The sequence below is a fragment of the Eptesicus fuscus genome, chromosome 18, assembly GCF_027574615.1.
Source record: "Eptesicus fuscus isolate TK198812 chromosome 18, DD_ASM_mEF_20220401, whole genome shotgun sequence".
NCBI classification, from domain to species: Eukaryota; Metazoa; Chordata; class Mammalia; order Chiroptera; family Vespertilionidae; genus Eptesicus; species Eptesicus fuscus.
In genome coordinates this window covers 53,599,614-53,622,812 of record NC_072490.1, presented here as the reverse complement: position 1 = coordinate 53,622,812, position 23,199 = coordinate 53,599,614, and the positions used below count along the sequence as shown (strand labels likewise).

Here is a 23,199-nt window from a genome sequence, read left to right as displayed (position 1 = left end):
TTTAGAACCAGGAAGTGTTAGAATCTCCCTGATGTCATAGGACTGTTGAAAGAATCCAAGGAGACAATTCATGGAATGACCTTATTATAGTGCTCGACAGAGAGTAATGCTCTACAAATGGCTCCTGCTTCTTCCCCTTCTCTACCCTCTCCCCCTTCTGCTCTTGCCATCATAGGATTTCAGGGTGTGAAATCTGCTGGGCCTAAAGGCTGAATCCTTGGGATCTCAGGGCAGGTGTGCGTGTGCTGGCGCGTTGAAAAGAGACTGTACAAATACTGACTTTTATGACTCAAGGTGGCCACTTGGACCATTTTGCCCAGTTCGTTTCCCAGGCGAGTCCTGTGCCCCTCAGGCCTGTGGAGCACGGACAGCTGGCTGCCCTGGACATGCCAGGCAGTGAGTAGAGATGGTGAGGAAGGTAAGCCGGGGTTCTAGGACCAGAGTCCAGACAACTTGGTGTAACATCAGAGGAGAAAAAAACGACTCATCTATGTACACACATGTGCACAGCCACACAGAGTCACGCATGCACGCACACACACACAAACATACATATAGTGTGGCTGTCATAGGCCCTGCCCAGAGCCCCTGCCTTTAGCATCACACAAGTATCTCCTCCACCCCCGCATCACCTCCGTATGCACAGACTCACACACCGTGCCAGCACCCATCCTCACGCCCCTCCTGCCTCCTGCTGGCGATGTGTCTGCTGAGGGGTGTGCTGCACGCTCTGAAGGAGGCCCACGCGGACCATTGCGTAACTGACAATAGGCCTTGTGTCCGCATTCTATTTAGATCCGTGTCTGAAGCAGGTGACAGGTGTTCAGAGAACATTCCCCCATTGCCTGTTGCCGAGAGCATCCTGAGACCAGCTGGGGCGAGGAGCAGAGGAAATCCCCATGGTAATTTAATAGTTCACAGGGCTTTGGGTCTGTGAGGGTGATGATGGAGAATTAAAGCGACAGTGACCACCCACTTCAGAAGGGCCTTGTGCTTTTCCGGGATATTTCTGCACGTACTACTTTGTTCCCAAGGAAATGGCCATGGGGTGACCAAGAGGAAAACCTTTTTTGTAACAGGTGCCTGTCACCACTTACCAGGAGAAACACAGAAAGCATCTAGAAGGGAGAGGCCTGTACACACACACACACACACACACACACACACACACACACACACACCGGGAGGCTGTGCCAGTTTAGGGTGGTTTCATCCCAGAGCCAGATGTTTAAGGAACATCTTAGAATGCAACTTTCAGCATGGGACAGCCTGGCAGACCCTGTGACTGACTTCTCGGGATTCGTGCTGTAGCTTCTCGGCGCAGTTTTGCAGGGTAATGGAGCCACTCCCGTGCTCTGATTCTAGACATCGTTTGCAATTGGCCTCATGTTTGAGCATTTCTCCTCCCTTTCTCAGGCAGTTTGGTTATTCTGAGCCAGTTTGGGTCAGAATGTACTCATTGGCTCACTCAACATGCATGTATTATGTGCCTACTACATGCAGTACACTGAGTGAGACAGGACTCATTCCATACCAATCCCAGGAGGCTCCGGAGCACCCACAGAGTCCACGTGCCCAGCAAGGCCTTGAGGACATGTCCTTCACCAGAGCCCACGTTCCCGGGGCACAGGCCAGCGGGCCACACCTGCTGTGGAGAAAGTACAGTAGATACGGGGAGGGGGTGGGGGTTGAGAGGAGCTGCATTAGGGGAGTGAAAGAAAATATTTGAGCAAAAACTTGCAAGCAGTGAGTGAGCTGAGCCAGTGGGGATTTGGGGAGGAATGCTCCTGGCAGGAAACAGGCTGTGTGAAACCCAGCAGAGGGACAGGGGACAGGGTTTGAACAGAGGCGTGACCTGGTCCCAGGCAGGTTCTCACGGGCTCTCCCTGACCGCGGCCTGCAAAATAGTGAGCATGGACCACAGACACAGGGAGGCTTCGCGGAAGTCCATCCTTCATCTTCCCATCACCCACAGGGGAAGGCAGGCCAGGGAGGAGACACACTTCTGGCCTGTGCAGCGCAGCTGCCGGGGAAAGCAGACTTCAACACTGCATCCTATCTAATAAAAGAGTAATATGCAAATTGACCATACCTCTGCTACACCCACAAGCTATGCCCACCAGCTAATCAGGAGTGAGTATGCAAATTAACCCAACCAAGATGGCTTCGGCCACGGAGAGAGCAGGAGACTTGGGTTTCCCCGGTAATGGAGGAAGCCAAGCTTTCTGCACACCCTGGCCAGCCTAGGCCTCCACTCAAGGCTACAAAGTTTCAATTATAGAAGATAAATAAATCCCAACAAAAATTGCTGTGGCCACAGAGCAAGCAGGAGGCTTGGCTCCGCTCAAGGCTACAGAGTTTCAATTATAAAAGATAAATAAATCCCAGATACCAGGGCCTCAGCTTGGGTCTCTGGGGGGCGTGGCCACCCTGCAAACCACCACAGGCCCCTCACCCAGGCAGCCCCAAGCCCCAAGGGAACCCCCACCTTGATCCAGGACACCCTTCAGGGCAAACCAGCCAGCCCCCACCCATGCACCAGGCCTCTATCCTATCTAATAAAAGACAAATATGCAAATTGACCGCACCTTCGCTACACCTAAGCCACGCCCACCAGCCAAACCACGCCCACCAACCAATCAGGACGAGTATGCAAATTGCCCCAACAAAGATGGCGGCTAATTTGCATATCAAGACAGTGTCGAAAGAAGCCAAGAGCTGCAAAGGGGAGTAAAGCTTTGAAGAAGCAAGCAAGCCAGGGGGGCGGGGGGAGGAGAAGGGAGGAGCGAAGTCAGGGCCGTGGGCGAAGGGAAACGAAGGCGGGCTGGAGGAGAAGGCAAGGCGGGCGGCAAGGGTGAGGTGGAGGCGGGGCCGGGGGTGAAGGGAAATGAAGGCAGGCTGGAGGAGAAGGCGGGGCGGGGGACAAGGGCGGGGTGGAGGCGGGGCCGGGGGCGAAGGGAAACGCGGGCGAGCTGGAGGAGAAGGCGAGGTGGGCGGCAAGGGCGGGGCGGAGGCGGGGCCGGGGGCGAAGGGAAAAGCGGGCGGGGTGGAGGAGAAGGCGAGGCGGGCGGCAAGGGCGGGGCGGAGGCGGGGCCGGGGGCGAAGGGAAAAGCAGGCGGGCTGGAGGAGAAGGTGATGCGGGCGGCAAGGGCGGGGAGGAGGCGGGCGACAATGGCGGAGCAAAGGGAAAAGTGGGCGGGCTGGAGGAGAAGGTGAGGCGGGTGATAAAGGCGGAGCAGAGGCGGGGCCAGGGACGAAGGGAAACGCAGGCGGGCCGGAGGAGAAGGCGAGGCGGGCGGCAAGGGAGGAACGGAGGCGGGGTAGAGTGCAGCAGGAAATCCCATTGCAGGAATTTTCCTGCAACGGGAAAGCTAGTCCTATCTAATAAAAGAGTAATATGCAAATTGACCATCACTCCAACACACAAGATGGCTGCCCCATGTGGACACAAGATATGGTACCACAAGATAGCCAGCAGGAGAGGGCAGTTAGGAGGGACCAGGCCTGCAAGGGAGGGCCGTTGGGGGTGATCAAGCCTGCAGTGGAGGGCAGTTAGGGGCAAACAGGCTGGAAAGGGAGCAGTTAGGCATCAATCAGGCTGGCAAGGGAGTGGTTAGGGGGTGATCAGGCTGGCAGGCCGAAGCGGTTAGGGGCAATCAGGAAGGCAGGCAGGCGAGCAATTGGGAGCCAGCAGTCCTGGATTGTGAGAGGGATATCCGACTGCCCGTTTAGGCCTGATCCTACTGGGATAGGGCCTAAACGGGCAGTCGGACACCCCTCGAGGGGTCCGGGGACACCCCTCCCCCCATGAACGAATTTCGTGCACTTGGCCTCTAGTCTAAAACAAAGCAGAATGCAGGAATCAAAAGCAAGCCGAGAAAAAGTGCTTACTAGTAATTCTATTAGAGAAGGCTATTTGAAGGAGGCGGCTGTAAAAAAAAGACATCTTCTGTACCATTCTTTCAGTCCTCCTTCATCCCCTCCTCTTTCTCTTCTTCCCTCTCTCAATCGCTCCATATGTCTCTCTCTCTCTCTTTCTGTCCGTCTGTCTTTTGATGGCATCCTTTTTTTGCCTTAGTGATAGTGAGCAGTCCGCTGAACTCTAACGTCTCTCTCAGCTTCACAGCACCTTGCTTTTACTGGCCTCGAATCTGCTATTTTCCCCCTCAGTCAAATAGAGCTCAGGACATTGGATGATGTTTTAGGAAGGTTTTAAGCACTGAAGGATGGATTTTGATGTTTAAAATATGACAATTCGTTTCACGGATTAAAATATCACTGAAATGAGGGGTTTGGAGTGAAGGCAGGAGGAGCCGGTGGAATTAGATCAGCGGAATCGCAATGATGGCAGGAGCGGGGCTGTGGGCACCCGGAGGCTGAGGTGCATTCTCTCCTCCTCTGTGAGGTTCACACTCTTCTCTAATGAAAGTTTTAAAGCCCTGAGCCCATTCTCATGCAAAGCTGCCAGCCAGGCTCCTGAATGTCTGGTATACTTTAGAAATTGTATCTTTGAGACTCTTTTTAAAAAATATATATTTTATTGATTTTTTACAGAGAGAAAGGGAGAGGGATAGAGAGTTAGAAACATCGATGAAAGAAAAACACTGATCAACGGGCTCCTGCACACCCCCTACTGGGGATGTGCCCGAAACCAAGGTACACGCCCTTGACCAGAATCTAACCTGGGACCCTTGAGTCTGCAGGCGGACGCTCTATCCACTGAGCCAAACCGGTGAGGGCTCTTTGAGACTCTTTGTTGGGAGCTGACCTCTGAGTAGAATGGTTGGTAAAAGTGAACATGTCGGAGGTGACCCATGAACAGGATGCACAGCCTCCTGCACATCTCCACCCGACGTGTGACAAACAGCTCTGCTCTGCTCTCTCAGTCCCAGGCTGTCTCTCAGTTTGACCACGAGCAGCTCGCCGAGGCTGCTGGCAATGACCGGCACTGTTGGAAGCAGTTCTAGAATCAGACAGGTCATCGGGGTCAGCACGTGGTGAGTGGGTAACAAATGTTTGTGGACTTGATCTCTGAAGCAATGTGTATCCAAATCTCTGCTCACAGCCAGACTCAGTCTACTAGATCTTACAGGAACAGCCACTGGAGGTCAGTCTTCACTCTGAGAACGAATGGAAAGGCACAGTTGTGACTGGACAGACTGACACTGAAATAGCCTTTTAAAGAGTGAGGAAGTCGTGTCCTAATAACCTTCCCATGTATTAGCTAATGTCTACTATGAATGCAGCTCACAAGTGTAAGAATCGTCTAGATATGCAGTATATACGTACATTTCCATAAAGGGTATGATAAGGATTAGATCACAAATTTGACTTCATTTTTAGTTAAAGGATGTAAGATATCCTAGATTAGAAGACAGGAAATTAAAATCCACACCTGACTAAGTTAATTAAACTCTCTGAAAACACCCCCCAAATCCAGAGCATTGTCCATGCCCAGCAAGGCCTGGCCTCCCCTCCTGCTCCCTCGGCCCCGCTGTCCTCTCCGAGCAGTGGCTGCGGTGCATGAGGTCCTGGCCGCCTCGGACTCTGGGTGACCAGCCCTCTAGCAGTTGCTTGCCCCTGTCTGATTTTCCCTCCCTGAACACTCCTTTTGGACTCTATTATTCGGTGATGCGTGGTCTTCCCCTTATACAGCGACACCTCCCAGCATCCCCAAGTCTCAGACGCTGGCCTGTTTTCTCTGCTGAAATCACGTCCACTTTCTTTTCCTGTATTAAAAGAATCTTCATGGTTAGTTCTGCTAAAGCCAAGGCCACAGGCTGAATTCCCCCATAGAAATTTCTTCTCTTCTAAAACTATTTCCTCAGTAATCTCCCTTGAAGAAAAAAAAAATTCTCTCTATTCTATAATACAGGTCAGAAGGAGAAATAAAGAGTACTGTAAACAATGATGTGAATCAGGACGAGAAAAGATTAGCGTAATAGTTACTTTAATTCCTCAAAAAGATGCCTGTGACATACAAGGCAAACCTTGCTCGGCCACAGCTCCTGTAAAGCAGGAAGAAGGACGAGCTCAGACTGGGAGAACCTAGCAAAGGACGGACATCTGGAATGTACCGATCTCTCAAAACTCGATGGGAGAAACATAAACAATTCAACTGCAAGACGGGTCAAGATGTGAACGCACAGTTCACCGAAGAGGGTCTTCTGATAGCATACAGAAAGATGTTTGCCATCATTAGCCACTAAAGAAATGCAAAGTAAAATCACAATTAGCTTTCACCACAGTCAGCACGGCTGAAGTAAACAATAGTGACAACACCAAATGCCGCACGAGTGTGAGAAGGAACGGATCCCTCACTCTTTGCTGGCGGAAAGGGACCACTCCCTCTGGTGAACAGCTTGGCAGTGTCAGATGTAACGAGACATGCAGTTACCATGTGGCCTGCACAGCGAACCCAGGCATTCATCCCAGAGACGTGACAACTTACTATGATGGACTAAATGTTCGTGGCCCCCACACTTCATCTGCTGAAACCCCGCTCTGCAGTGGTCTGAGGGGGCAGGTCTTTGGAAGGGAAGTAGGATGAGCTGAGGCTAGTGCTGGTCCCTCATGCTGGCCATGTGATAGTGGGGAGAAGGTGGCCCTCATCCACCCACACTGACCCCTGACCTATGACTTACAGACTCCAAAACTGCGAGAAAGAAGTACTTGCTGATGTAAACTACTCAGTCGACAATACTTGGTTAGAGCAGCCTGGACAAACTAAGATACTTACATGTCCATGGCCATCTTCCCTGCACTAGCTGCTCTCAGACTTGCCCCAGGCTGCGTGGATGAGACAGGAAATGCAGTCCCTGGTCACCACATCCATTCATTTTATGGGGGGAGCACGGCCATTAATGGTTTTTTCCTCTTCTCTTCTAATTTCTTACCTGCACCTGCTACCACTTTTCTTCTCACGTTACTGTCAGGTGCAGGGAAAAGCAGAGATGTAGAATGACTGGGTAAAAAGAAGCTGCTTCTATAGATAATGTTTCTTAAAATGAAAGGAGCCTGCGATGCACTCCGGTGGTGAGTGATCGCAGAGTTCACGTGGCATCTTCCTTTTGGTCGCTGGAGTGATGCCTTCATACGAGGCAGCAAGGACCATGCTTGTTCTGGGAGAAAGGGACTGCTTTCCACTGTCCTGATGCACAAGCGTCACGGTACCAGCAACTCACCCACTTTCTCCCAGCCGCCGCAGTTAGGGCTCATCCCAGAACTTCCTACTGGGGGCGCTTCAGAAAGCTCCCTCCCGCGCTCTCTGGCTGCCTTTCATCAAAGGCGAAGACCAGACCTATCTAATCGGTCAGGAGGGCCAATCTAATCTGCCCCGTTAACTGTGTTTATGGAGGAAAATGTTTTGCAACCTTAGATATCATAAAACTCAACGCATGAGGCAGATGTAAAATGTTCCTGAAATTGCAAATATTGACCAATCTCTTTTCCTTCCCAAGCAGATCCACTTGGGACACAAGACACACAGCAGCTGTCATCGGGGAAAATAACAGAGAGACACATGGTCCGACTGTTCCCCGACGCCAGTGATGGTGAACCTATGACACACGTGTCAGCACTGACACGCGTAGCCATTTCTGATGACACGCGGCCGCCTGCCGAGGATGAAACATTTGCGACTAGAGTCTTGGAGTTAGTTTTTTCCTCAAAGTGACACACTACCCGAGTTATGCTCAGTTTTTTGGCGAAGTTTGACACACCAAGCTCAAAAGGTTGCCCATCACTGCCCTACGCCCACTTACTCTGTGATGCCCATCACAAAACCTGGGCTGCCGGAAACATTTTATAATAAGGCATACATATTTTAATGTGTTTTCAGAATTACATTGTCTACTTTAAGTTCTCAAGTAGTTGAGTGTCATATCTAAAGCCTTATCAGACACTTCCCATACCCCATATTGCTTCTTCTTTTTTTAAAATTTCTTTATTGCTTAAGGTATTACATATGTGTCCTTATTCCCCCATTTCCTCCCACCCCCCATTCATGCCCACACCCCCCTGTTATCTGTGTCCATTGATTAGGCTTATATACATGCATATAAGTTCTTTGGTTGATCTCTCCTCCTTACCCCCACCTCCCCTACCTTCCCTGAGGTTTGATGTTCTAATTGATGTTTCTCTGTCTCTGGATCTGTTTTTGTATATCAGTTTATGTTGTTCATTATATTCCACAAATGAGTGAGATCATGTGATATTTATCTTTCTCTGCCTGGCTTATTTCACTTAGCATAGTGCTCTCCAGTTCCATCCATGTTGTTGCAAATGGTAAGAACTCCTTCTTTTTTACCGAAGCATAGTATTCCATTGTGTAGATGTACCACTGTTTTTTAATCCACTCATCTGCTGATGGGCACTTAGGCTGTTTCAAAATCTTAGCTATTGTAAATTGTGCTGCTATGAACATAGGGGTGCATATATCCTTTCTGATTGGTGTTTCTAGTTTCTTTGGATATATTCCTAGAAGTGGGATCACTGGTCAAATGGGAGTTCCATTTTTAGTTTTTTGAGGAAACTCCATACTGTTCTCCACAGTGGCTGCACCAGTCTGCATTCCCACCAGCAGTGCACAAGGGTTCCTTTTTCTCCGCATCCTCGCCAGCACTTGTCATTTGTTGATTTGTTGATGATAGCCATTCTGACAGGTGTGAGATGGTACCTCATTATTGTTTTAATTTGCATCTCTCTGATGATTAGTGACTTTGAGCAGGTTTTCATATGTCTCTTGGCCTTCCTTCTGTCTTCTTTCGAAAAGTATCTATTTAGGTCCATTGCCCATTTTTTTATTGGGTTGTTTATCTTCTTTTTGTTAAGTTGTATGAGTTCCCTGTAAATGTTGGAGATTAAACCCTTATCGTTGATATCATTGGCAAATATGTTCTCCCATACAGTGGGCTTTCTTGTTGTTTTATTGATGGTTTCCTTTGCTGTGCAAAAGCTTTTTATTTTGATGTAGTCCCATTTGTTTATTTTCTCTTTAGTTTCAATTGCCCTAGGAGCAGTATCAGTGAAGAAATTGCTTTGGCATATGTCTGAGATTTCTCTGCCTGTGGATTCCTCTAGTATTTTTATGGTTTCCCATAGTATGTTTAAGTCCTTGATCCATTTTGAGTTTATTTTTGTGTATGGTGTAAGTTGGTGGTCTAGTTTCATTTTTTTGCATGTATCTGTCCAATTTTCCCAACACCATTTATTGAAGAGACTGTCTTGACTCCATTGTATGTTCATGCCTCCTTTGTCAAATATTAATTGAGCATAGTGATTTGGGTCGATTTCTGGGTTCTCTGTTCTGTTCCACTGATCTATATGTCTGTTCTTGTGCCAGTACCAGGCAGTTTTAAGAACAGTGGCTTTGTAATACAGCTTGATATCTGGTATTGAGATCTCCCCTACTTTGTTCTTCTTTCTCAGGATTGCTATAGCTATCCGGGGTCTTTTTTTATTTCAGATGAATTTTTGGAAAGTTCATTCTAGGTCTCTGAAATATGCCGTTGGTATTTTAATGGGAAGTGCATTGAATTTATAGATTGCTTTGGATAGTATGGACATTTTGATGATGTTGATTCTACCAATCCATGAACATGGTATGTTCTTCCATCTGTTTATGTCTTCCTCTATCTCTTTTTTCAGTGTCGTGTAGTTTTCCGCGTATCTGGCCAACCTAATTCTCTAGAGCAGCACCCTTGCATCGGAAGGGCCTGAAAGCTTGTTAATGGTGCAGGTTCCCAGACCTTGCCCAGACCCACTGAACTGGAACCTCTGGGGCTGGGGCCCAGGAAAAGGTATCGTTGCCCAGTCCTCCAGGTGGCTTTTGAACTGCTGCAGCCCTACCGAATCTTTAATAATGTAATCATAATTATGGTTTAAACACCATAAACATATCTACCTTCTTAATAGACCAATTTGTACTGCATATGTCCTTCTTTCTAAAGTTTTTAAAACTATTTAAAATCTTTACATTGTATTTTTCGTTAACTTTTTAGCATTCCATACATTACCAATGGACTCTACAAACATGATTGATTGATTGATTGATTGATTGAGACAGAGATAAATAGCTATAAATACAGATGGATATAGAGATCTTTATGTCTAGCTTACTTTAAAAAATCTTCACAATGCAAATAATAAGTATTTTTACAAATAAAAACAACTACACTCTCCAAAATTAAGGATTTTTTGTGACCCTTATTAAGCCTACTAAGCACATGTATTTTTTAAATGCAAGGGACTAATGGGCTCATTGTTGTTAATTTTACCTTTCTTTTCATTTCTGTCTTGCTTTACTTAAGATATTTTCTCTAATGGGCAGCATGGCCATTTCAAAAATGTTAAAATACTAAAGAAAAGAAGTTGCTTCAAATTAAAATACAAGTCTCAGTAAAAGGAGAAAATGGCAAACATCACCGTTAACTTTGCTCTAAATGGTAGCTCAAGCCTGATGACCATTAGTCCCAAGCCAGTGTTTTCCAAAACCTTTTCTAGGGAAAGATCCCATTTTTCCAAATATGTTTGCCAATTGCCCCGGGCTCTCTCCCTGGTCCCCACCCCAGCGCTTCAGAAACTACCTGCTCACCTAGAGCCTGGGTCCTGGGAAAAGATGCTGATTGGTGCTGAGCAGCAAAGCAGTTTGCAAGCCGATTGCCCCCAGGCCCTCCCCAGCCCGGCTGTAGCCACTGCCTCTTCCCGAGAGGCTTGCAGAGCAGGCGAACTGCAAGTTTGCAATAAGCAATCCGGAATGCTCAGGAGTTAAGTTTCAATTCTGTGCCTGTTGGTTAGATAAGTTTACCCTTCACCCTCATCTGTTCAAGTCCTTTCCCGCTGTCAGAACACAGGCTCAGAGCCCATGCCCGCCGGCCAGCACGCAGCCTGGCATGAGCAGAACAAGCGTCAGTGTGATGGCTCCAGACCGGTATCTCCTCTTGTCCAGGTTCCCATCAAAGGGGATTCCCAGTCTTACTTCGTGGAAGATGCTATCTCATCTCCCACCAGGCAGAGATTTCTGTCCAATGCACTCCCGGGCACAAGTGGCCGCCCAGGGCGATGCTTTCCCAGGCCCCATACCCGCAGTCGGGGATGGCTGAGTGTGAAACACTGCACATCATTTCGGTGTAAAGTAATATTCCTTCCTAAATGATTGAGCTGCTCTGAGGTCCAAGGGCAGGACTTCCCCACTCACATCCCATTGGGTTTCCAGTTTTTGTCGGCACATCTCACCCACGGCCGTCCTGGTGCCTAGATGAGTAGCGCAGCCCATAACGGCACCTGGTGGGCCCTTGTAAGGTTGATGCTGGGGAGTGAACTAGGCAGAAAGCTAGACCATGACCATACTCATAGGCTCCTTAATGCAGAGCATCTCTGTGGTCGACCCTGGAAACCAGGCCTATTCCTTCCCTTACCCTTTCTCCTAGGACCAGCAAGCCTCCAGGCGAGGCGCTTGTGGTCATATCCAAACCCCTGCTGCTCTGGGCAGGGCAGTGGCAAGACCTTCCCCAGGACCCATAGCAAACCGTGTGCGGGCAAACACAACGGTTCTTGGTCCACCGGTCACTAAAGAAAACCACTGTGCAGAGTAAGGAATGTCTGAGAAGAACAGAACAAAGAAGAATGTAGGGGAGAGACATGACCACAGAGCTGCCAAGATTTCCAAAGGCTCTGCAGCAGGCCCAGGCCCAGGCCCAGGCCCATGCCATGCCCATGCCCAGGCCCATGCCCAGGCCCATGCCCATGCCCATGGTGTGGGTCCCAACATGGTGAGGCCTGTCTGGCAAACTCAGGAAGGACCCCCACATTTTCTTTGAAACCTGGGCTTTTTAGCTACACCCAAGAGAACTAATGTCAGAGTAAAAAGGAAAGTGGCATAACAAACCGAGTAACAAGCCAAGCCAACAGCGGGACAAAGGTTCCAGGAGGGCACGCGGCCACTGCTCCGGTGGCATCTGGAGGAGCCTCCGAGTGCATGTCCAGGCCTTCAGGGGGCTGAGGGTCAGTACCGAATGCAGGATTCCACTGAAGTGTGGGTCAGATGAGCAGCTGAGGACCCCTGCTCGGGCCTCCCTGTCCTAACAGAGCACACACGAGCAAAGGCCTCTCTTCTTACCCCAGGCTCTTGCACAGCTCTTGTGCGTGGAGGGCTCCGCGTGGCTCTAGGCGGGGAACCCTGGCTATGGCAGAGCAGGGTGAGAGCTGGTTTCCTGAGGAGCAGGCCAGACCCCTCACGGGGCCTGGAGCTAAGGCAGCCCTGCCTCCCAAGAGCTCCTGCTTAGGAGAGAAAAGACTAGTTCACAGCTACTCACATGCCATGGAGGTGCAAGTACCCTCTCAGGCACTTGAGGCCGCCTTTGGGGAGCTGGAGGTTCTGTGGGTGTAAAGGTGGGGCCCAGAAGTTGAGTTGTTTGTATTGCAACAGAGGACTTTCACTAGAGGGTGGCGAGACCTCTGGCCAGTCAGCCTGGGCTTGCAGGGCCTGCTCCTCTGGAACATCCCACGCGGGGCAACTAGCATCGCAGAGAAAATACTCTGAGAGGGGAGATAAGGACTCTGAATATAAAGTCAAAGAAATTTCAAAGTAAGATGGAATGAAGGTGACTTTTTTAAATCTGCCCTCTCACAGATAAGGAAACTGATGCTAGAAGTGAAGTGTGGCAAGTCGCTTAGGGGATGAACAATTGCGTTTTTTCTAAAGCAATAGTTCAAAGTAACCAACCTATGAGGGAAGTAACCAACCACAGGACTGGTACGCATGCATATCAGCATAACCAACGGACACAGACAGTGGGGGGTGAGGGCATGTGCTGGCAGGTGGGGGCGGCCGGGGAGAGGTCAATGGGGGAAAAGGAGACTTATGTAAAACTTTAAGCAACAAAGTTAAAAAAAAAATAGTACATAGTAACAGTCCTATATCAACGCCTCCTGCCTTAGCCCTAGAACTTCAGGCTGCCCGGGTTCTGAGGACATAGTGGAGTTGGGGCAGCCGATGCTGAGAAGTCCACCACAACGGCAAGAGCCTATCACTCTGGGAACGTCAAAGCCCAGGGCCACTGACCTCCAGAACCAGGTACCTGCCCCAGACACAGCAGGAAGCCACTGTCCAACCCCGAGGCCAGGATTCTGCCAGAGAACTGCTTGGGCTGCGAGGTGGCTCCGAGAAGCACGGTGGAAGCCCGGGCCTCTGCTAAGACTCTAGGTTGCCCACCCTGGAACCGCATGGGCACTGGGTTATGTTAGCACAGAACATCCTCCTCTTCCCGTGTGCGCGGCCCCATGGCAGGCGGTTGGAACATGACGATGGTTGGTAGTCATGGGCAGGGATTAGAAAGATGCTGGCACGAAGGCCCCTCAGGGACTCATGCTGGCGGGCGAGGCAGTCACCTTGGCCTCAGTCTGTGAAGCTCCCCCAAGCTCCTGCAGTCACGTGGGCAGAGGGCAGTGGGAGGCCGTGGAAACTTTCCCGGGACGTGGAGCCGCTAAAGTCGCCACTGAGCTCTGCTATCAGAGGGAGACGTTTGTATAGTCCTCATTCTTTGATAGTCTGTGTCTGAAACATTTTGTTAAGCCTGGAGAAGGGCAAACACTAGGTGTGATTGCATGGCGCCCTGAAAGAACTTCCAATGTTTGATGAATAGAATACAAATATTGATTGGAACTTGTTAAAGTTGTGGTGTGTAGGATAAGAAGCAATGGTTACCAAGGTCCTTAGATTTATCCTACTCAGAGTAGGTGCTTAACAGTGATTTTGGCTTGGTGTAAATACATATTAGCCTTGATAGTGCATGTTCGTTACATAGGACTTGTTACTACTTGAGTTCCAAAAACCTAGTTATAGTCTAAGTTCCCAATGTGTTGACTTAAACTCACGGGATGTGTTCCCCACATAAGTGACTTTCTTCTGATATGAAACAGCATCTGTGGCAAAGGTCAAACAAATGTCAGTCAAGGTAAAGCCATATCATCACATCAAAACATGTTGTAACCAAGGTCATAGACCAAACACATGCTTTATCTTTCATCTACTAAGGTCTTGTGCTGCTTAGAACAACTCATGACTATTGGTAGACATGGCTTAAGGTCAAACAGAATGAGTACTTGGAGGAATTGATCCATAAATGCTATATTTGATAATTGATTCTATTTTCAAAGAAAGCTACTTTTGTGGTTAAATAAACATGAGATAGGTGCCCTCTGCGTAGCTGAAACCCACAGTCTTTTAAACTACATGCAAGACTCATTTAAAATAGGAGGCTAAGAAAAGCTGCATTAAAAGAAACAGAGAATGAAATAAAAAAAAAATTGGCAACGGACCTAAATAGATACTTCTCGAAAGAAGACAGAAGGAAGGCCAAGAGACATATGAAAACATTCTCAAAGTCACTAATTATCCGAGAAATGCAAATCAAAACGACAATGAGGTACCATTTCACACCTGTCAGAATGGCTACCATCAACAAATCAACTAATGACAAGTGCTGGCGAGGATTCGGAGAAAAAGGAACCCTCTTGCACTGCTGGTGGGAATGCAGACTGGTGCAGCCACTGTGGAGAACAGTATGGAGTTTCCTCAAAAAACTAAAAATGGAACTCCCATTTGACCCAGTGATCCCACTTTTAGGAATATAGCCCAAGAAACTAGAAACCCCAATCAAAAAGGACATATGCACCCCTATGTTCATAGCAGCACAATTTACAATAGCTAAGATTTGGAAACAGCCTAAGTGCCCATCAGCAGATGAGTGAGTTAGAAAACTGTGGTACATCCACACAATGGAATACTACGCTGCGGTAAAAAAGAAGTAGTTCTTACCATTTGCAACAACATGGATGGAACTGGAGAGCATTATGCTAAGTGAAATAAGCCAGGCAGAGAAAGATAAATATCACATGATCTCACTCATTTGTGGAATATAATGAACAACATAAACTGATGAACAAAAATAGATCCAGAGACAGAGAAACATCGATCAGACCATTAAAACTCAGAGGGAAGGTAGGGGAGGGTGGGGGTAAGGGGGAGAGATCAACCAAAGGACTTGTATGCATGCATATAAGCCTAACCAATGGACACAGACAACAGGGGGGTGAGGGCATGAGAGGTGGGGTAGGGGGGGGTAATGGGGGAATAAGGACACATATATAACACCGTAATCAATAAAGAAATTAAAAATAAGAGAGAGAGAAATCCAGTGTGGGGGGTTATAGTTTGGTTTTGTGAACACATGTCAAGCTCTTCAACTGGCACGCCCCCTGCTGCAGATGCTACCTCGTAGCCAATGAGGAGTCTGAAGAGATTTCATAGCCTAACAGGAGGTTTTTTTAAAAAAGTCCTAACTCACCTCCCCCAAATCCTCTTCTAAGGGAAAAATTGTCCATATAGAAATGTTAGTGATAATGATCACTTCTATTCCTGAAACTCTTTGAATAAGTTACCTTTGCACTCATCATTGCTTTGAGTTTCACAGCAACCCTGAGAAAGAGGCTCGGGGGCAGTTACTTTTTACAAACGACAAAGTCCAGGTGCCAAGCGTAGGGTCATCAGGTGATGGGCAGGGTCAGCACTCAGACCCAGACCTTCCCATTCGGGATCTCAGCGCCTTTCCATATTCCTGCCACCATTTTTTAAGGAGCAGGAAATGGGCTCACTAAATCCTGAGGCTTCTGGAGAACAACTATACGTGAGGCAAACAGCATCTTCAAAACGCATGTTCATAAAACAGGCTCGTCTCACTTGGCCTGTCAGCGGGAGACAGAAAATGTGGCCGTGTCTTAGAGGAGTAAGTTGCAATCGTGGTGCTTGAGCCTCTTCAATGCCCCCTTGTTCGGAAGAGGACAAGCCAGGCTTTGTGGGGCAGGGCGTTTCCCGTCCACGCAGACCCTGCAAGGCCTCCGCTCGCACAGGGGCCGTCCTTCTCCACAATCAGCGACTCATCTCACACTCCGGGCGGCGCCTGCTCAGTCCCCATTCACGGACTCTTCTGGAAAGGAAGGTCGGCTCACCACCACCCCCTCAAAAAGAAAAAAAAAAAGCTCTGGCTTTGTCCAAAGAGTGATGGAAATGGAACTCGTGAAAAACCCTTCCTAGGCAGTGTGAACCCAGACAATACGGTTTTGTAACCGCTCTGTTTGATGTGTACTGACGGGAATTAATCATTTTGGTGAACAGAATTGCTCTTTGTTATGTAAACTTTGTAAAGTCCGCTTCATATGACCTTTGCATTGAGAAATCTGCTGTTCCAAAACGGCCATCTTTCTGTGGGCACCAGGATTCCTACGGAAACTTCTGGAACCACATTACCACTTGACCTTAAAGTTCAGACTGCCGCTGGGTTGGATGCGAACCAAGTGACGACAAAAATACTGTAACATGTGTACACACACGAGTCCCATTCCCCAAGAATTGATCGAGTGCAGTGACTATTTGTTTTCCCATTTCTCCTTGTCATTTGTTGGCATCTCGGATAGCCAGCCTCTATCAACGACCACACCCTGAAAATACACCATTTCGAGGTTCATACACGCTATTCACATTAGACATCTGGCTCTGGTGTGTGTATAAATGTAGTCCATTGGAGAAATAGTTCAGCCTGGGGCTGCGCTTTTAGATCCGATATTTACGAGGCCGTGGGCTCCCACCGGCACCGCCGCCTCCCAAACCCCCGAAGAAAGGGTGTCCTCCCCCGGTGGCTCCCCAGCACCTCTGACGTGTCCTGAGCTGGCTCTGCCAGCCTGAGCCAACAGCTCGTTCTTTCAGATCCCCCCACACCACCACCACAGAGCCCGGCAGACTCAATTTATTAGAACCCATTTTTTTAGTCTCTTTCTGCCCCTGGGAGTCTTGAATGACATAATCATCATGAAGACCCACCAGGACACCTTCAATTAGAGTTCAAAGAGTTTGTGTCCTAATCTATCAATCTCCTAAAGCTGGCTGTGAAGTCGTCAGCTCCCATGTTTACCACAAGCATGTACTTATTAGCCAAGTGTTCGCTCCAAATCTTCCAAAAGTGACCAGGGCGATCACGGTACCTTAGGGTCACATGGAGAAAGAAAGGCATTCAGAATGAAGGCGATCTGAGGTCAAATCCCACCTCTGCTGCTTACATGCCACCTGGTGGCATTGGGCAGGTGATCAAGTGCCTGGGGCCTCTTTCCTCTCTTGCAGAGCAAGAAAGGGGGAGGGGGAGGGGACGCCCTGGCCCAGGCCCACAGGACTCAGCACGGGCCCTTGCAGGTGCGCAGCAAGCAGCAGGCGCTGCAATGACAGTTGTTACAGGAACTACTATTCCTCCTGCTTGTCATTGCTATAAAGTCCATTTCCCACACAGTTTTCAAGCGAAAGTTAGGAGATCATGCCAGGAAATGGGCCATTATTCTTTGTAAGATAAGTAAATCTATTAAGTCCACTTTGGAATGCCCATTGACATCAATAAGAACACATGCCAGAACTTAATCAGTTGTTTGTTTGTTTTTAAAGAAAAGGATAACAACGTGGAAAGTTACAAAAGCAAAGTCTTGAGCACCTGATACTCCTCTCTTTGGGGTCATAGAAACAGCCCTTACGAGTTTCACACAAACTTTATCTGCCATCTGCGTGCAGCGAGGTTACAGTCCTGCCCTGTGCATTCAGCACAGCTGATAACGCCACGAAGGCAAAGGAAACCGCGGGCAGTGCGATGTTTGTCCAGCACACGGTCCCCTTGTCACCCTGCCTGGTCTTCAGTGTTCTTCACCTTATCAGCAGCCGATAGTGTTCCCGCGGCAGGGATACTGCGGCTGTTCCCAGCAGGAACAGGCCTTTGAAAACTGACCTGTCAGAATGTCTGCAAGCCCATCAGATGTCCACGGGGAGCAGGTGATGGGAACTGGTGGCTTCCAGCAGACAGGGAGGGCTGAGGCTCCCGGGCCACGGGGCGAGGACGTGCTGACGCAGAGTGGTCACTGTGCCTGCTGCTCGCCCAGCGGCTCCCGGTGAAGTAGCTGCAGGAGCCTGAGCAGGAGGGCAGCGCCCGCCCCGCCCGCCAGCCAGGGAGGCCAGGCTCCCTCAGAGGGCAGCGCCTGCTGGTGTGAAGGAAACTTTCAGAGCAGCTGGTCGTATTTCCTGGTCCCAGGGACTACAATGATGTGCAAGATGAATTTGAAGCACCCATCTAGAAAAAAGAATCAAAATTGAGTTTGATAACATTTATTAGTTTAACACAGGAAACAAAAAGAAAACAAATGGTCTACAATCTTAATACCGAAGAATTTCTCCAGGCATCATTTTTGAAACTTTTATTCCAGCTGAGCACACATGCAAGAAAGGGTACGGATCAGAACTACACAGCTTGATGAGTTTTCACACAGTGAACACACCACGGTTACTGGTACCGGCTCCGAGACCATAAAACACATCGCCAACCTCCCAGAGTCCTCCTCGGCCCCTTCTCGGCGTGACCCATGCCCAAGGGCAATATTGATCTGGAATTCTCGCAGCATGGATTAGCTTTGACTTGGCATTTTTTTCTTTAATTAACAAAAATAATATAGACACATGAATAGAAAAATGTTAAGTACAAAAACATAAAATGAAAAACGAAGTCCTTTCTCCCTACCTTCTCCCTAAACATAGCTTCCATTAGTAAATCTTTGCTTTGGTTGCTTTTTATTCATTATTATTTCTTTCAGGAATTTGCCAGAATCATTTCCCCTCCAACCCTTCCTTATTTTTTTAATTTACACACACATGTCATATATGCTTAGTGTCCTATTTGTTGCTTATCTTCTTTGTAGCATTTCCCCTCTGAAGCATGTGTGTACAGATTCCATGCCAGTGTTAAGAGCACTTCAGTGGTAGAGGAGAGCGGGGACAAGGGTGAGAAGGGACGTTTTATAATTTGTAACCAAATAACTTGTGTTGATTAGTAGGAGGGAAGGGGAAAAAAGAGCATTTTTTCCTTTCCGTAAAAAGATAGGTAAGGTCCCTGTGGTGATTCCTGCCTCTTTTCCAGACTTCTGGGTCCTTCTATCCCAGCTCAGAAAACAAAGCCCCTCGCCCACGAGAAGAGCTCTGTACGCTCCCACCAGGAGGCCCAGCCCCCACTGGGGTGGCCTCACGACCACTTGTAGAAAAGCCTAATCCCGAATTATGGTATTTGTTGGTCTCGTATTTCATTATTATTTAATATTCTTTGCCACCAAGTTGAAAAATGAAGGCCGTTTTTCCCAAAACAAAACACCTACAGCTCACCTAACTTTCTTTCAGTGAGCTGGCTTAACTTTGTTTTTCTTTGGCAGGAAAATTGCCATCTAGGGAGACATTTTCCAATAATGCAGACTTTAAGTCTGTAACTTTATTTTTATTAAAATCTATTTCTCCAATAGGTGGCACTGGTGTGTTTAGCTAGAGCTAATACATCCCCAGTGAAGGGAAACTAAGGCGGCTGTGCCTCCCAGACACCCGCAAGCTTCTCTCCCACTCTTAGAGGCCTCGACTTCTCAGCACCTCACACCAGGTTGCAAGGCACCCCAGCCAGCATTTCAGAAACTGGCCACTGCCTCCTGATAAGAAAAAAAGATTACACAAGAGAGAATAGATTACCAAGGAAGAGCCTTTCCTTTGTCCTTGGTTTAATATCAGAAATGTAAAAGCTAGGATTCCTGTTGGGGCTCAGCCCCTCTGGTTTTCCAGAGGGCCTAATAAATTTATAATTCTTTACCACCTTTGGCCTCATGCATACCTCCTTTGACGACCCTAACATTTGGTGCCAAAACCCAGGAGGGTTCCCCAGGGAAGGGGAGCCATCTTCCTGGCTTTGGTCACCCCGAGTTTGCTACTTGGAGAGCAGTAGACAGCGGCAGCTCGACCTGAATTTACCTCCGAATCCTACTCGGGTGACACAATCACCACCTCCACTAGGCCTCCCTCCCTTACGGGTCCTCCCGCACCAGCCATGGAGGACCCCGGATCAGGGACCTCTCCTTCCCATTGCTGACCCTGCCTCAACACCAGCTCATTTCATCTCTGGCAAGTAACAATTGGATGACCCCTCCGGATTTCTGATTTGCCATTTTCCATCTCAGACAAAGACTTAGCGCTAGGCCAGAAATCCTCTCCCATCCGGCCTTGGCCCCAGACCAGGTCCCACAGTCTTCCTCGACTAGATGGTGGGAATGCCCTCCCCCCAGCCTAGCGTCCCAGGTCTCCCTTTGGGGCTTACCTCCTCTTCCTAATTTACACCATGGGAAATTCTTTTCTGGTCCCCCTCTCCCATCCACCCCCCCACCCAAAAAAAACAAACAAAAAAACATTCCTCTGGGCACATTGGCCCAAGAACGGAACTTTCGATTTTAGCATTCTCCGGGACTTAGACAATGTCTGTCACCCTAGTGGGAAATGGTCAGAGATCCTTTACATAAAAGCCTCCTTTATACTCCTTAATCAACCTTCTCTCTGTCAACTTGCTCTACCTATCAAATCCTACTTCTCCACTCCAAGCCCCCTCCTAGCAAACCTGCACCTTTCCACCCTGAGGCTTCTGATCAGTCCTTCCCAATCCATCAGGTCCCTCAGACCTTCCCTTCGATCCTTCCCATCACTCAATTCTCCAATCCCCTGAACCTACTTCTTCATGTCCCTCCTCTGACTGCCCCCTGTCTTTGGACTCCACCTCTTTGTCCACTCACCTCAACCTCCTTACTGAGCCCCCATCTCACTCCTTCCCTGTACAGCCCAGCCCCACCCCCTGGTCAAACTCCTGGTTAAACTTTGGGTCGAACTCCCAGTAGAGGGGACAATTGCAAATTAGCCTTTTATTATATAGGATGTGGTAAATTATATATTTTCCTTCCTACCTGATCCCTCCAGAATTTGGCAATTCTTAATGAGTGAATAATGCAATACATTTCTTTGCATGAATTCAATAAGACCAGTTTCCAATTGTGGTTTTATTAATCAACTGGAATGTCATGTCTGAAAAAGATGTGCCTGGAGTCTGGGCAGCACCAGAAAACATTCTCAGAACTGGTCAAAGCCACTTGCTAGAAAAAAAACCTGGTACCTTGCTTGATCACGTGGTTCATGGTAGTCTTTTCAGGTAAGGAACGAAGGCTGCTTTCCTGAGAGATGGTAAAGAAAGGGCCTCAAGACATCACTGGGGACCTCAAGAACTTGAGGAATTCACCCCAGTCTACAGGTATTGCAGGCAAACTTGATGGCAACTAGCTGGATTAGCTTCTTTGCCCTGAGGGTCTAATTAAAGCTCAATCATGAGAGGCCAGCAAAGCAGGTTTTTAAAGCCTATATAATCAATTGCTATTCTTATTTTGTTCATGTAAACAATCTGGCCAAATTGTAACTAGACTTAATGCAGTGAATAAATTGGTCTTGATTTGGCTCTTTAATAAAAATAAGGGTGATGGGGCGAGGGGTGGGGGGTTGTTTCAGTAGATTCCATATACGCAGCTGTGGATGTTTGACTCTAGTTCAGTTCATTATCTTCAAAAGTTTTATTTTTAATGTTGTTTTTATGTCAATCAGTCTGGCCTAGTCAGGGATGCTGCCCAAAAATTAACAGAAAGGGTCACAGAGATTAGAGAGCGTCAATCAAATCCATGGGAATACTGGCTAAAGAATATAAATTGGTATACCTGGCCACTTCCCTTCATAGGACCATTAACATTCCTAGTCCCCATCCTCGATTTTAGCCCATGTATTCTGCGCCAATTTTCATCTTTCCTTCGGGACCGCTTTCGAGCCTTCACCAACCAGTCTCTCGGGAAATCATGCTGCTGCAACCTCTCGCTCCAACCGCTCACTCCAACCAGGAGGAATCTATACAGTGTTCCAGCCGACTGCAATCAAAGTCCATCCTACTGTTTTTCATAATGTCTGTACTAATTTACATTCCCACCTACAGCGTCCAAGCATTCCGTCTTCTTCATATCCTTGCTAACACTTGTTATCTCCTGTTTCTTGAGGCTAGCCATCATAACAGGTGTGAGGCAATATTTCATTGTGGTTTTGATTTATATTTCCCTGGTGATTAATGATGTGCATCTTTTCACGTACCTCATGGCCATTTTGATGTCTTTGGGAAAATGCCTATTTAGTTCCCTGCCCATTTTTTAAATTGCATTTTTGGGGGGTTTAGTAGTTACTGAGTTGTATGAGTTATGTATATGGTTGGATATTAACCCTTTATCTAATATGTGGTTTGCAAGTATTAGCTTTTTTAAAGAAAAAGCACATTTCATTGGGACAATGAGGTACATGTCTATATGTTTAATAATCAAAGTATGTCTGTACTTAAACATATAACTTCAGGTGCTCATAGCTGCCACTCTGGGCAAAACTTGGAAATCTCAGTGACCCAACAATCCAGATTTCTTTCTACCTCGCCTGCTGTACAATGTAGATGAGGAGCCACCTCCTCTTACCTGGAAGACGTGACTCCCAAAGTCACCATGGCTGGAGGAAACAGAGATGGCCCACAACGATTGTCAACCTTGACCCAAAAGTGATGCAACAGCTGTCATGCATAGCCTGGTGGCCAGAAATAGTCACATGGCCCTACCCTAACTGCAAGGGACCTGGGAAATACAAGGGAGCACACAGAATATCGGCGAGCAGTGGCTATTTTGGCCAGAGGTGCCATTATAAGGCAAATGTGGTCCTCCTCACTGTATAGTACCCATCTGGCTGCTGTGGAGAGGTGGATTTGCAACTCCAGCATGTGCTGCAGAGTCACCCTCAGGAGACCTCTGTTCTGGTCTGCTCTTCCTCGGGCAGAGAAAGGTACCCAGACGATTGTCTTTCCTTGGGCGATTCATCTCCTCCTGCTGTCAGAGAAGCGAGGGGATTGTTTTCTCTTCCTATCAGGAGCAGGAAGTTGTTCTAAGCTGAGTGGCTTATATTGTTGATTTGGAAACTGAAACACAATGTGAAGTCAAACAGAAGAGAAAGCGACGGTGAAAACTCAAATTATTCAGATTAGGGACCCTCGGGTATGAGAAATAGTAAGGCCTTTACATTTGTGGTGTGTAAACCAGATCTCACTTTTCATTTTAGATTTGGAGCGACCCTGATTTGAAGAATAATTCTCATAGGATAGACAACTGTCTGCAAAGGTCCAATCCGTGGAATGAATCCAAGTGTTTGCTCAGAATGGAATTTCACCAAAAGCAATTCAGGCCACAGCTTTGTGTTCAAAA

At 47.9% G+C, this 23,199-nt stretch overlaps 1 long non-coding RNA gene across 1 annotated transcript; it reads left to right on the top strand.

The window, feature by feature from the left end:
• Positions 1–86: 86 nt before the first annotated feature.
• Positions 87–23,199, top strand: LOC114233320 (uncharacterized). Its single transcript, XR_003619473.2, has 3 exons — positions 87–418; positions 796–902; positions 23,057–23,199. It is a non-coding gene; the product is annotated as an uncharacterized LOC114233320 (long non-coding RNA).